This window comes from Podarcis tiliguerta, assembly GCF_965153285.1.
Source record: "Podarcis tiliguerta genome assembly, chromosome: 17".
Taxonomy (NCBI): domain Eukaryota; kingdom Metazoa; phylum Chordata; class Lepidosauria; order Squamata; family Lacertidae; genus Podarcis; species Podarcis tiliguerta.
Window position 1 is genome coordinate 12,721,736 of NC_139550.1, and position 13,598 is coordinate 12,735,333.

Here is a 13,598-nt window from a genome sequence, read left to right on the forward strand (position 1 = left end):
TCCCAAAACTTAAAAGAAGCTTTTGATTTTTTTAAAAAAGAAGTTTTTCTGCTCGTCATCCCTGGATATGGCTGCCCAACCAGCTTCGTCAAGTTGACCCTGTGTTAATAGTAACTCTGAGAACGAGAGAAAAAAATTCCCTTGAGCAAATGGAATCTCAGTAGGAACATCCGTGGTATCTCATTTCAACAGTGGCTGTAGTAAACCTTCTCTCATTTAACTCTCAGAAGCCAGTAGCCCATGTCTTAAGAAAAATATGACAACCCTACCCTGGTTGTTCTTAATCTCTACCACATATTATTAAAAAAAGAAGTTGGGCGTTTTCTGTTCTCGAGCTAAAATAGCTTTCTGGATGTTCCTTCAGGTATAACTCTCAAGCCACTTCACAGAGGGCAAAATAAGGGTGTGACAGCCTTCTGGTCTTCACCGTGGAGATGTTTATTTTAAGCGTTCATGTCTACTTAGCTTTGCTAATGCTATACTGCAATATCAGATGGTCTCTTGAGACTTCAAGGGGTGGGTTGACTATTTTTAGCATGGTGGATGATGTTTCAGATCATGCAATGGTACTTTGGAGGTTCTGTTACCATATACAGACATGGGTTGCCTCTGTGTGTGTGTGTGTGTGTGTGTGTGTGTGTGTGTGTGCATGCGCTTCAGGTTCTGAAGATGAGATATAACATCTTAATCAAGGGTTTGTAAAGGCAAATTCCAACTCTTCAGGAAAGAAAGACAGACGAAGGTAAAGTCTACAATGCCTTACGGCAGTTTTAAAAAATGCGCAACAGGCTGCTTATTGTCTCCAGTGAAGTAATTTGATGGTGGGGAAAGGCAGTTTGCATATTTTTACATCCTCGTCATTTGTGTAGCTCCACCAATGGGCATAGTGCTTTGCAGAGTAACAAAATTAAAAGCGGGAGAAAGAAAAGTCCCAGTTGCGAGGAAGCTTGTGAAGTACGTTTTTCAACAGTAAGGGAGACAAAAAGAGAGCCATTATGGAGTCTCCTTAGTGAAGTGGCCTGTACTGGAAGTAGTGTGAATTCCCATTCCCAACAGACGTCCCGCCTCAAACAAATTAAACATGGGATCTACGGTTGCTAGCGGGATCTACGGTTGCTTGAGGGAGCCTGTATGTATGTAGATCACTGGAGTTTAATGGAACATGAGTTTAGTTCTGGATTTTTGCCTAACTCCTCCTGGTATGATACTTTCATTGACTTGTACCAGTCATCTAATATAAATAAATAATTCAAACTTCAAATCTTCGATCCCCTAATCATTGGGGAAGCTGTGGAGTTAAAATAAATCTGAAATAATTATGTAGTACAGATGAACGGCTAGAGTTTGATGTTCTGATCATTGTGCAGAAGTATATCCAAATCTTGTAATTTTTTGAGTGGGGGAGGATGGTCTGTGCTTGGTGATTTCATTTTAATGTAGGTGATTGCTTGGAGAGCATGAGTTTTTGGTTGTAGCTGATGGGAGTTGATGTGCATTGCAGCAGTGAGGGTACCATAAGATGGCTCATTTTTTCTCCTTTCTTCATCCATACTCAACCAGCTTCTCTTCTTTCATCACCCTTGTTTATATTGATGAGTCTACTAGCAAGGGAATACCACAAAGGTCCTTTGTAAACACGTCGTTTTGAATTTAAGGACTATTGCTGCAGTCGGCAATTAAAATAACTGAATGAATCAATGAAGGGGGAAATGCAACCGGGACCTTATGAAGGGAGAACTATGTGATTGTTCAGAATACAAGTAGGCATCTATGCTGTTTCTGTTTTCAGAGTACCTAAACTGGCAGATCATTTCAGTTCCCTTCCCTCTCTCCAGAAGATTTCTGTTCTCTGTTGGTGTGTGAATTATGGTTTCCAATTATTCTTTAGATCATGGTCATCTCAGCAGCCCTGTTGGAGACACACCAGGCGCACTGCTGCACACGACTCCTGTGTTAGGACCAGAGTTGTGGCTGGGTGTGTAGTTTTATTTTTTGGCTGTAATGAAATAAAGTTTAATGGGTCTGATCCCAAGAGGGAAGCGAGACCATCTGGATAGCAGAAGGTTAGGCCGAGTAATGTTTTGCTAAGAGTGGCCCACAGACTCACCCAGACTAGAGTATCTGGTAAATGTGTGTCCAGTTGCTGCTTGCATTAAGAGAGCTTTGAAATGGTGCCTCTCGGATCTGCAGAGCCAGCAGATCTGTTGCCACTGCTGTGACGCAGGAGATAATTCTGTTGGGCAAGCAGCAGCATGGGGGTGGATCTACAGCACAGGATGTGTAATGTCAACATGAAGCATTGGAGCTGGCACTAAGAAGAGAAGCAGCCATTTCATGCCAGTGCAGGAAGTCTAAATAGATTTCCCCCTCTCTCCCCCACCGCCCCTCAACGCTCCACATCTTGTCCTTTATACTGCAGCCTTCCCATTCTGCAATAAAGCAGCACCTTTGTGTGTTGTCATCTGAAAAGTTCAACCCAGCAGGATTTCTTGGCTTCAACCCCCTCCCTCCCCTCTCCCCCCACAAACCTGCCTTTTAATTTCTCCTGAAGCGATTGAAGGATATTCCAAAAGCATTGTATAACGGGAGGCTGGGAAGGGGAGGGTTTCACAGATCTGGAGAAAAGGAAGCATTCAGTCATGTGAAAAGTCCTAAGCTTCTGATGAAGCTCCATTGTCACATGCAGATCCCTTTGTCTCCAGCGCAGAGGCTGTTTTGTTCAGTAGCCGCAATCATCTGAGAACATTGTGCTGTAGCTGTTAAGTGGAGAAGGGTACAGAATACTGCAAATGATACGGGATAGACCATGCAATTATGTAATTGCTACGTAACAGTAGAACGCTATCGTGGTTGTCTCTTAAACAGGAAGGTCCTATAGATTAGGTGGCCTTTTTCTTCCTTCTGTATAAAACCATGCCTTTTAATTAGGAGTGCCACCAGTAGGTTTCGTGTTGGCAATTAAGAGAAACCCTGGAAGGAAGAAAAAATGGTACATGTTAGAGGACCTCTCATAAAGGAAATTCCTAAATGCTCATGGGGAGATCTGCAAGGTCAGAATTTAGTGACCTGTATGGCTCTTGGTTTCTCCGTCAAGTGCATTTGAAAATTGGCTAATAATAATAATAATTAATAATAAATACAGCTACAGCTTGAAGCATTCGAGTGTTTTACTCAGTTATGAGTACAGAACATCCTTCTTGATTTTCTGTTGCCTATTCAGCAGGATTTGTAGCCTGCAAATAGATACCTTTCTTAGATGTTATTTTAATGGCGTGACTCGATTCAAATGAGGTGTAATCTGCATTTCCCAGAAGCACATGGGATGGGAAGGTACACATGAAACAAGAGTTGTGTAGCTGGAACCTTATCTCGCTCACTTTCCACTAGCTTCTGCAAGAAGGTGTTTTTTTTTTAATTGAGTTAGGACGTGCGTTTTTATCTAATCTGCCTGACTGTTCAAGGTTTACATTTAGTTACAGTGAGATTGGTGGCTGGTCACCTCACACAAACTCTTCCTACATTGGTGCCAATGACATTGCAAGAATGGGCACCTTCGTTTACATTCACGTCCAGATTCTCACACTGAATGAAGTTGAAGTTAGCCGTTGGGGATGGGTGCAACTCACTAATCTTGTGTTTCAGGCTTTCTCGTTAAAAGGTAGCTTCACTGCATAGTGAAGAGCTAACACAGTCCCTCCTTTTTTCTGCCTGCATTCCTCTCCAGTTCTTTATATCATAGAAATGCTTTTAATAAGTGTTGATTTTTTTCCTTCACCATGCAGATAGGTTTCTGAATACATTGCTCATGTTTACCCTTCTCTGTGTTATTGGTTGATTGGGAATTGCAGTCTGTGGGCGCAGATCACCAGGATCTTCTGTGCAGAGACCCACTGAAATGAGTAGCTCAAGGCCACTTGGGTTACTTCCATTCATCGATGCAGGGCTTGGCAGGAGAAGTTAGTAGTAGAGGCCAACTTCTGACGGATGGGGCTCAACTCTTGCCTTGCAGATATTCTGGAGAACTGCTGGAAACTGGCTGATACAGGTTGCTGGGGAATTGAAAGGATAATATTGAAAGACAGTCCACTTTATGTGACTGTTGTCTCATCTTTCTATCCATGATTGCAATATGCAAAGCAGAGTTTCTTTGACAAAGACATATTGAGTAACACTTTGATTTCCCATTGACCATAGTACTGGTAAATATGGTTCCTGGCATGTCTGGGAGTAAGAACAGTGTTAGAAACTCAGATATATAATCAAGGCACGAAATGGTGCCAAAATGGAATGTCTAATTGCCATTTTTGGGTAAGATGGCTCTGAAGTCATATTTTTCATATGATGAACTGACTGTGATTGATTCTCAGTTAAACATCTGGCTAGTTCAGATGACACACTTGAGCCAGGTTATGAGCTTTGGGAACTTAAAGAAGAAAAGTCACTTGATCCAGGGACAGTCCATGTCTATAGTGGTCTATTCCTGCCACTTTTTCTTAATGTTGACTGCTCTTGCTCAGGCTGCACTGAAAAAGCATTTTGGTTCCAGAAATTCATTCTGATAGTAAGTACAATATAGCTAGCTAGCTAGCTAGCTAGATATAGATATAGATATAGATATAGATATGGGATAGAATTATACAGGATGTGGTATTAATGTGTGAAAATAGTCCAAATCTAATGATCCCCAGGCATGTCCCTCCAGATGGAGGAGATGCCAGGCACCATCTTGGCCGATAGCTAGGTGCAAAATGTGCTTGGCTCATTTCGAACACTGACTAGGAATGAACCCAAGCTGGGTGTGGTGAGGTAGATCCTGGGCAAGAACAAGGAGCAATAGCAATTGAGCTGCCCCCTTCGCCAGATAGATAGCAAGTTTTGATTTCGCCTAGATAGCAAGTTTTGATTTCAAAAGTTTTGTAGATGTTGGGTCTTTCCATGTGAACTGTTCTGGTCTATTGTTTTTCAAAAGACTTATTTAAAAGTCTGACTGGTTTTCTAAGTAGTTTCCTCTGGGCTGAGCTTAAAGGGTAGTGGCAATATAGGCTGCCTAGCATACTTCAGGTTCCAGGATCACAATCTTCTGCAGGCTTAACTACTGACGTGTGGTGTGGATCAAGTGTTGGGTTTTAGAGATAAAGAACATGGGTTCCAGTGGCCACTTACTTGGCCGTGAAATTCACTGGGTCATCATATAGCGGTTCACTTTGTCTGCCTAATGTACCTTACAGGGTTACTGGAGGACAGAATGAGAGAAGTCCCATGTGTGCATCACTTCATGGAGGGAAGACACATAAACAGTTGTGGCTTTACTGTGGATATGCTTCCCATGACTGCAAAGAGCTTGTAAATTTAGCTAATTAGCTAATTATTAATGACTAAGGGTGGCTGGGGAAGATATCAATTAGCTAATAGGACATGTTGGCCAAAAGGAAGTAGCAATCTTCACATAAGGACCCAGTGTCCATTGTTTTGCAGTCATCATAAGACTTAATATCCTCATACATTCCATTTTAGTCACATGCCTTGCGAGTCACTTTGGCTTTAGGGCAGCACAACAGCAGACATTATCACCGTGGTTCTCTCTCTCTCTGCACTTGCAGAGGCTTCTGTACCTTGAGCTATTTATGGGTGCATCATGCCAGTAGGGACAAATGTAGTAAAACGTTGTGCTTTCCCGTTTTTCAGGAAGATAACTTCTTTGGGTCTTTTCCTCTTGCTGAGGACTAATATACCCACAGTCCCTAAGCAAAGTGTTACTACTAATGGGTCCCTTATGACTTTCAACACTATTCTGTATTAACTCCCCTTATGTAGCAGATGAATGGCCACTTCTTTTTCAAGAGCTAATGAACAGCATAAAGAGGGAGGTAGGCTAGGAAATCTTTCTAAGGTCACCAGTCTCCTTAATAATGTTATTAGTCCCCCTGTTTCAACCCCCCAACACATGAAGCAACAGAGGGAGAACAATATATAATTAATAGCATAATAAAAACAAATATCAGCATAGTTATACCTTTTAGGGTATTCAAAATGAGTCACAAGTGTTTAGATGCAGCACAAATGGGACCAGAAGACCTTATTTTTGCTGTTGCTTGGATATTGACCATCTGATTGTTCAATTCCTGCCTTTCTTGGCTTGTACTGGTTGAATCTAGGAGATGTGTTACTGAGAGAGTGTGTGGTCCAAACCATCTTGAGGAATGTTAAAAGGTAAAGGTAAAGGTACCCCTGCCCGTACAGGCCAGTCTTGACAGACTCTAGGGTTGTGCGCCCATCTCACTTAAGAGGCCGGGGGCCAGCGCTGTCCGAAGACACTTCCGGGTCACGTGGCCAGTGTGACATCGCTGCTCTGGCGAGCCAGAGCCGCACACGGAAACGCCGTTTACCTTCCCGCTAGTAAGCGGTCCCTATTTATCTACTTGCACTTTGACGTGCTTTCGAACTGCTAGGTTGGCAGGCGCTGGGACCGAACAACGGGAGCGCACCCCGCCGCGGGGATTCGAACCGCCGACCTTTCGATCGGCAAGCCCTAGGCGCTGAGGCTTTTACCCACAGCGCCACCCGCATCCCTTTGAGGAATGTTAGGCTGCTCCTAAAAAGTCTTCGTTGGACTTGAGAATTTTCTCAGGCATCAGCCATTTGTAAACATTCCCTTTTTGAACACGGTACTTGAATGGGTGGTTGCGGATCAGCTCCAGACACTTTTGGATTACATGGATGATATGAACTGAGTTTAGTGCTGAAACCATGATGGACTTGGAGGAAAGGAGACAAGGGGAATGTGACCCTAATGATCACCTTGGACCTTTCAGCAGCTTTTAATAACCTTTTGGACCCTATGTCTCAGGTGGGAATCAGCTGTGGTTTCATTTCGTAACAGACTGAATGCTGAAAATGGGTCGCGGGGACTTCTGCTACTGCTGGACCCCATGCTGTTGGAGCCACAGAATCTGCTCCCACATGGTACTTAATATCTACATGAAACCACTGGGGGTGTTTGGGCGAACCATTTGGAGTGACTGGCACCATTGATAGCGCCAATGAACCCCAACTTGATTTTTTAATTTTAACTGATTTGGACGTTGCAATGGTGGTGGTGAATGGGTATGTGGAGTCAACAAGGGGTTGGATGAGAGCTATTAAACTGAAGCTCAGATAAGAAAACATGGAGCTGCTGTGAATGGGTGGTTTAACTGACCAAGGAGGTGGTAGCCAACCTGCTGATAAAGTCACACTGACCATTGAGGGTCATGGCTACAGTTTTCCCTGCTGGGTGTGGTGATGTGGATGGTAACAAGGGAAAGGGGTTTTTCTAGGGGGTTGCCATGTTTGTGAAATTCCCTCCCCAGAGATGGCTGCACTGCAAGGGTTTTTTTTTGGGGGGGGGAGGTCAAGTTAAGCCATTTATGTTTTCCCAGGCATTTGGTGGTTTTTAATACTCTTGACTATATTTTACTAGTCCTGCTTGTTCTTTATGCTAATATTAGGGTCGTGTCCCCCCCCCCCCATGACATTTTACCAGTTGCGTTTGTTTGTGTTGTACTGCTTGTGTTTGTTTGGTATATACATTTATATCACGCCAAAAAATAACACAATTTTTCTAAATCTCAGTAATCAATGCATTCACACTATAAAATAGACAAAGAATATTATCTCCAGGGCTTCTCCCCCCCCCCCCAGCTGGAACTCGCTGGAACTCAGTTCCAGCACCTCTCAGCTGGGCACCATTGACATTATAAGAGAAGGAAGGAGGTGTTCATGGAGACTTCTGGCACCTCTTTTTTTTTTAAAAATAGCACTGATTATTCCCACGACAGAGTTGTGGCTTGCTGAATCACACCTAGTGAATTAGAACACAGGTCACACTCTTGAGTCATAAAAACATAAACTTGCTTAGCTTCAGCAATAGATTTTCGCTCTCGGCCTTTACACTCTTCTCTTCATCAAGTCTAGCTCTCTTTCAGTCTTTCGTATTTGATTTATATTAGATGTGGTATGCATGTGCTTTGCCCATTGGTCTGGGCAGGGGTTCTAAAGACCAAATCTCAAAGCCGTTTGCAACACATTAAGAAATCAAAGAAAAGAATCCAGAATAAAACTAATTCAAGCTTCAAGGAAAATATTTCAGATCCTTCTCTAAGTGACATTTGGCTTTTCCCGGTTGCCAGCCTGGAATCCAGAGATCTCAGCGTGGTCGCAATTGGACCCATACCAGTCACAAAACACACCTGGCTTAATTTTGAACACTGGATTCATCTGTTTCCTCCTATTCCACTCTGAAAGTAGAAGTATTGCAGGTGCAGGGCAAAACATGTATTTATGTGTGTGTGTGTGTGCTTGTTTGGTATAACCAGGCAGGTACACAGTTTTAAAGCCCCTTCTACCATATTCAAGAGATCACTGTATTCATTAACATCGGCACTCAGCCTGAAATAGAAAATATAAATACCCTAAAGAAGAGCTCTGCTGAAGGAGAAGACCAGAGGCCCATCTAGTCCACCATCTTGTTCCCCAAAGTGGCCAACCAAGAAACTTCAGAGAAGCCTGAAAGCAGAAGAATGGCCCTCCCTGGATGTTATATTATTATGATTAATATTTCATTGAAAGAATTTCAGTTATAGGAAATCAAGTGGGAAAAGAGAGATGGGGAAAAAGTTCAATAATAATAATGTTGTGTGTTGTTCCCTAAATGTTGTTCTCCACTGACTGGTATTCAGAGGCCATGTCAACTCTGAACTTTTTAGACCAATATTTTCCCACTCTTTAAAAAAATATTTAATTCTTCTGACAGTTTAAAATTAAATTTTGGACTCTGGTGGGGGTTAAGTTTGGTTTCAGAATGAGCAATGAAGTCTTGAGGTGTAGTCTTTGTGGTAAAACAGGAGTAAGAAAAAAAAATACCTCTTATTATAAGACAGTTTACCAGTGATCCCTGGAATACAAAGGGAACGAAAAGGGATAACAAATTATTCCAAAGACACCCAGGTCTGATATAAATGCTTGTAGAGTTCTTGATGGCAACTTTCCCCACTCCAGACCCTTAATATAGGAACCTATCAAAGATGAAGATAATTATTGGAGGTTGGGTCCCGTCCCCCACACTTTTGAGAAGTGATAATGGAAACTAACAAGCTTCATCCCACAAATGATGTCTGAAAAATAACGAAAAAAGAATCGGCTGAATATTTTAAAGATGAAATTGGGAAAAACGTGTTCATCATCTCCCCATGCATATTAAACCACAGGGAACCATGGGGATGAGATTGATGAATTGGCCGTTCTTTTGTATTGCTCTTACGTGGAGGAGTCTTGTCTCTCCTATCTTCTGACCTTGCTGTTTTAAGCTGGCATGTCCTGGAAGTCTTGTAACTTCAGATGAACCCAAGCAGCATTAAAGAAAATCCACGGAAGCCATGAACTTCAGCCATGATGAGGGATGCATTCTAAAGAGCTAGTCTGTGAAGCAACTTTTCGAAGGGCATCATCTGTAGAGCAGCAACCCGTTTCATTTGGTTAATGGTTGACCTATTTCTGCTGTTACGTTTCCTGGAATGCACTCTAATATAGAGTATGCTCTAAACACGATGGAGATAACAACAAGGAAAGTCAAATCTGTCATAGATCTGAAGTCATCATTGCTGGAATGTTTTGAAAGATACTGTAGAGTGGGTTTTTTTTGGAAATGATAAGAACTTTATACACCAGGGTTGCTTTATTTGGAAGAAAACTATTAAGTCCATATAGAGGCATTCATGGTTACTTTCCATCCAATTCCAGGCAACAAAATGTTTTATACCAGTATTTCTCTGGGTGATAGCTTTTATCTCCCAAGGTTGAAATTCTCTTTGGATTCCACAGTTAGGTGAGGGAATAGCAAGTTAGAATCCTATCCACACAGTCAAATAAGCATATATCTATATCTATATCTATATCTATATCTATATCCACACCCACACACCTACTGTGCTTTTTTCTGCGGGGATGCAGGGGTACACATACCCCTAAACATTTTATGAATCTGTACTTTTGTCCATTTACTGTATCCCCCCCCCCATTTGAACTATAAAATGGTGATTTTCTAGAGTCAAAATAAGAGTACCCTAAACATTTTTTTTTTTTTAGAAATGTCTCAAATGACTAATACAATTGTGGGTGGGGTTGGTGGGCTAGTAATAAATTTACAATGTAAAACAAATTTTAAAACAGTAGATAAAAATAATTTATCATTCAAATCAAGGTGCATTGAAAACCAGTGGTGGTGGTGGTGGTGGTGAAGATGATGATAAACAACGTTCTCCTGTTGCGTTAAAAGTATCAGGGCAAACTGAAAAATGGAAGGCGTTTCTAGAGGTGAGATGCTGTGGCTGATCTCTGGAGCAATCTCAGAAGAGATCTTGATAGTTAAGACAGGTTTTTATGGGAGCAGGCAACCCAACTCATTTACGATTTTGCGGATCCAAACCAGCACCTAGAATTGTGCCCAGAAACAAATTGGCAGGTTGGCAAGCTGTGTTCTCTGGTACCAATCAGCAGCCTTGCTGCTGCATTTTGAGCCAACCAGAGTTTCCAGACAAGACTTTCAAGACGGATCCATGTACAACACATTGCACTGATCTAATTTGGCTTTTAATTAAGGCGTGCATGGCGGAAGCCAGGTCTTTCCTTTGTATGTGTGAGCTCTCATGTTACTCAGATTGGGAAGTGTAGCTTTTTACTTTGGATATTTTCAAGTCATACCCAACCACCCCACCCTCAATGCTAACATCCTCATTCTCTTGGGGAATGTGTCTTCCACGGATCCTTAAGCCTGTACCAAATCTAGTAACTTTGATTTATAAGGGATTAATCCTGGCCGCCATGAGGTTACACATGAGTGAGAGCAATTGCTTTCATATGAAGTATGCATTATGCTGAGAGGAGGTGGAGAACATTATAATCTTCCCTGAGCACTCTGACTGGGGGATGATAGCTTGATCCGTGTGCCCTCAATTAGAGTAGTTGTATCTCTGTGAGTGCACAGGGCAGGGTACTCTTGGTGCTGGCACCTCCGTTATGGATCAACCTCACAAGGGAAGCTCTGCACTCTCCTTTATTGTTGTCAGTCTTGCTGGAGAGAAAATAGGGTTCTTTTTTATTATTATTCTTGGAGGCTGTTTTGAAATTATTATAAGATATTTTACTCGCGACATTTCTGGTTTCAGCTTTTGAAGGCAAATGGCCGTCAGTGTTGTGGGACCTGCTTTTGTTTTCTGCTATGACCCCGAGATCTGCCAGTCAGAAAGGGGTGCAGAATAGTGTCTTGAGTGAGGTGGCAGAGGGACACGTTCATAGAATTTAGGGAACTCTGAGCACATCTTCTGTGCAGGAATTTGTTTTCACGTGTTGTTGTTGTTGTTTAGTCGTGTCCGACTCTTCGTGACCCCATGGACCAGAGCTCGCCAGGCACTCTTGTCTTCCACTGCCTCCCGCAGTTTGGTCAGACTCATGTTTGTAGCTTCGAGAACACTGTCCAACCATCTCGTCCTCTGTCGTCCCCTTCTTCTTGTGCCCTCCATCTTTCCCAACATCAGGGTCTTTTCCAGGGAGTCTTCTCTTCTCATGAGGTGGCCAAGTATTGGAGCCTCAGCATCACGATCTGTCCTTCCAGTGAGTACTCAGGGCTGATTTCCTTAAGAATGGATAGGTTTGATCTTCTTGCAGTACATGGGACTCAAGAGTCTCCTCCAGCACCGTAATTCAAAAGCATCAATTCTTCGGCGATCAGCCTTCTTTATGGTCCAGCTCTCACTTCCATACTATGTCATCTCATACCCTCTAATATTTCTCCAGTTAAAATAAGGACATCCTATATTATTATTATTATTATTATTATTATTATTATTATTATTATTATTTGTTATCTGTCTATCTATCTATCTATCTATCTATCTGACTTGGTTGCCCCAGCCATTCTGGGCGACTTCCAACATATATAGAAACATAATAAAACATCACACACCTTTTTAAAACCTTCCCTATACAGGGCTACCTTCAAAAGTCTTTTAAAGGTTGTATAGTTACTTACATTTGGGACTAGAATTGGGTTCTTTTTTGGTGGATTTACTTCAAAGGATCGTTGAAGAAGACCTCTCTGTTCATCACGTTGTGCCTCCAAAGTATGAAGTGAAAATGATTACACGAATATTATTTAAGAATGCCTCAGAGGTGTGGGTTTCTGGTTTGAATTACTGCAGGCCTTCAGGGTTCCTGCTTTGTGCTTCTAGAAAGGCGATCTCCACTTTAATCCCCCCTCCCCATACTCGCCCATACGGACAGCTGCTCGGTTTCAGAAAAGCAAAGTGGAAGGCTTTCCCCAAAGAGGAAAGGGCATGCGAACAAAGTTCAGTAGTACTAACACACTATAAAGTGCAATATCTGGCTCCTGGCCCAAATGATTTGGCTTTTAGAGATTGGGGGGGGGGGGGTCCAGGAAATGCTTTGTTTGAAACGAAGAGGAGAAGCATGCAAGAAGGCATAATAGCTGGCCCTTTTGTGTGCTGTCTTGGCCAGATGGTATGTTTGCTGCCTTCAGCAGGAAAAAAAAAAGTTTGACTATATAGGAAGTCAAGTTTCAGATACTTAATAGGTTCATTTGCCTGGACAGAATTGAGGCTTTTCTGACTTGTTGGCTGCTCTGTGTGTGCGAGAGCGAGAACAACTTGTCCTGTTCTGAGAAGCCATTGCCCTAACCACTGTTGATGTATTTTCCTTCAAAGTGTCAGACAGCAGGGTTTTTTCCCCCCCTACAAGGAAGAATTTGCATCTTCCAAGCTGAGTAGAGCCTGTCAACCATAAATGGAGATCCAAAAGAAGCTCAAGAAACCAGGAAATGCCTGGTGTGTGTGTGTGTTGTCAATCATCGGACAGACCATAAAACACAATTGGAGGATCTCCCATTAATTTGATGGGTCATGAGTGGTAACCGTCAGTTCTGGGCTTGGTGGTGAGAAACTTCCCCTCTTGATATCTAGCCTGTGATCCTATCCCTCATTATCATGGGTAGGCAAACTAAGACCTGAGGGCTGGATCCGGCCCAATCACCTTCTCAATCTGGCCCGTGGACGGTCCAGGAATCGCTGTGTTTTTACATGAGTAGAATGTGTCCTTTTATTTTAAATGCATCTCTGGGTTATTGTGGGGCCTGCCTGGTGTTTTTACATGAGTAGAATGTGTGCTTTTATTTAAAATGCATTTCTGGGTTATTGGTGGGGCATAGAAATTCTCCCCCCCCCCCAAAAAAAAATATACAGTGGTGCCTCGCAAGACGAAAAGAATCCGTTCCGTGAGTCTCTTTGTCTAGCGGTTTTTTCGTCTTGCGAAGCAAGCCCATTAGCGGATTAGCGCTATTAGCGGTTTAGCGGCTATTAGCGGCTATTAAAGGCTTAAGGGATTAGCGGATTAGCTGCTAAAAGGCTATTAGCAGCTTAGTGCCTTAGAAAAAGGGGGTGGGGAGCGAAAAAAACTCCCCAGGAATCGCAAGACATTTTCGTCTTGCGAAGCAAGCCCATAGAGAAATTCGTCCTGCGAAGCACCTCCAAAACGGAAAACCCTTTCGTCTA

General features: G+C 42.6%; 1 protein-coding gene and 2 long non-coding RNA genes across 12 annotated transcripts in view; 1 reads left to right on the forward strand and 2 right to left on the reverse strand.

Moving 5' to 3' along the window:
• Positions 1-13,598, reverse strand: part of LOC310668040 — a 1,372,673-nt gene that overhangs the window by 1,090,599 nt on the left and 268,476 nt on the right. The gene's annotated exons all lie outside the window — the stretch shown is intronic.
• ZNF462 (zinc finger protein 462) overlaps positions 1-13,598 on the forward strand; it is a 136,699-nt gene that overhangs the window by 17,483 nt on the left and 105,618 nt on the right. The gene's annotated exons all lie outside the window — the stretch shown is intronic.
• Positions 1,809-12,290, reverse strand: LOC310668037. The gene is made up of 3 exons (XR_014506566.1): positions 12,065-12,290; positions 8,450-8,544; positions 1,809-2,970 (listed from the first exon to the last, which is right to left on the reverse strand). It is a non-coding gene; the product is annotated as an uncharacterized lncRNA (long non-coding RNA).